General features: G+C 34.8%; 1 protein-coding gene across 1 annotated transcript in view; it reads left to right on the forward strand.

Annotated features, from left to right (window-relative positions):
- The window catches only part of TBC1D32 (TBC1 domain family member 32), a 226,089-nt gene that overhangs the window by 101,135 nt on the left and 123,378 nt on the right, over nucleotides 1-1,576 (forward strand). The gene's annotated exons all lie outside the window — the stretch shown is intronic.

Consider the following 1,576-nt stretch of genomic DNA (forward strand, 5'->3'; position numbering starts at 1 on the left):
TTTTTTTTTTTTTTGTTTGTTCTTGTTTAGTTTTTGTCTTTTGAGAAAGAGATCTTTGCTATAGGCTATGTGCTCTTGGGAGAGACACAAAGTGAGAAATCACCTCTCTGTGGGGATGACCATGCCACAGTCCCTTCTCCTCTATTCTTCTCTTGAGATTTTGGGCATGCTTGCACATGTGCCTGGTATGTCAAGCCTCCAGGTCTGGTACTCAAATTGCGGTCAGCTATGTGGGAGCCCAACACATTGACCACTGTGCCACCTGCTGGCCCCTCCTCCTGGATTTCTTAAGTAAGTGATGGAATGCTACAAATACTCTCCTGCTCCTTGCATTTCTTTCTTAATTACATATCTCAGACTTTGCTCCATAGGAGAATACAGAACTCCTCCTTATCTTTTTTCTAGATAGTTGCTCCATTATGTGGATAAACTAGAGTTTATTCATTAAGTATCCTATTGGTGAACACTTAGGTTCTTTTAAGTTTTTCCTATTTTAAATGATGCCAAAATTAATAGATTTAGCTTATATTATATTTTCTAGATTTTTTTCTCTTGCTGCATAATAAATGTCTACAAATTTGACAGATTAAAACAACATCCATTCATTAGCTCACAGTTTTGTAGTCGTAAGGCCAGCTTGTTGTGCCCAAGTATTCAGTTCAGAATATTACAAGGCCGAAATCAAGATGTTGGCAAGACTGAATTCTAATCTGGAGGCTCTGGAGAAGAATACTATTTCAAACTTATTCACATCTTTGCTGAATTCCATTGCACTGAAGTTCTTGGATTCTTTCTGGCTAAGAGCCTCAGACTTCTCTTAGTTTCTAGAGGGTACTGTCAGGTTTTTGTCCTGTGGTCTCTTTCATTTCAGTAAGGGATAATTCCCTCATATCAAATCCCTCTCACCCTTTGAATTTCTCTGAGTTCCTGTTCTGTGACCAGCTGGGGAGAACTGCTTTTATAATAAATTACTTACGTGATTGGGTCAGCCCACACCAATTATCTCCTATCTCTAGTCAACACTTAAGAATTTTAGTTACTCATATAAAAATCTTTTCATAGCAGTGTTTGTGTTTGAGGCTTGAGACTCCTGGAGGCTATGTTAGAATCCTTCCTACCATAGTATCTTTGGACTAGATATCAGGATGTGTGATCACTAGGTTGAAAATACATATATATTTCATACCAATATATAATATGTATTGCTAGATTTCCATATACAAAGAATAATTTTGCATTTCTACCGATAAGATACTATATTGCCTATTTCCTGGTAGGTTGATTAAGTCAAAAGTTTAAATATTATTATGTTTGACAAGTGAGAAGTGTTAATTTGAACAGAACATCTTTTCCCATGTTTAATGATTATTGATGTTTCTTCTCTTGATAGTCTTTACATTTATTTTTGCCCATGTTTTTTTCTATTTGTATTCTTTTTCACCTCAATTTTGAGATTTTAAAAATTTATAGGGGTATTAAGTCTTAATTTTTCATGGTTTTATGTAGTGTCAAAATTTCATTTCCTATGATCAACTTTCAAGTTTTACTTTACTAATTTAAAGGTGAATAACAAAAT

This window comes from Tupaia chinensis, unplaced genomic scaffold, assembly GCF_000334495.1.
Source record: "Tupaia chinensis unplaced genomic scaffold, TupChi_1.0 Scaffold149798_1, whole genome shotgun sequence".
NCBI classification, from domain to species: Eukaryota; Metazoa; Chordata; class Mammalia; order Scandentia; family Tupaiidae; genus Tupaia; species Tupaia belangeri.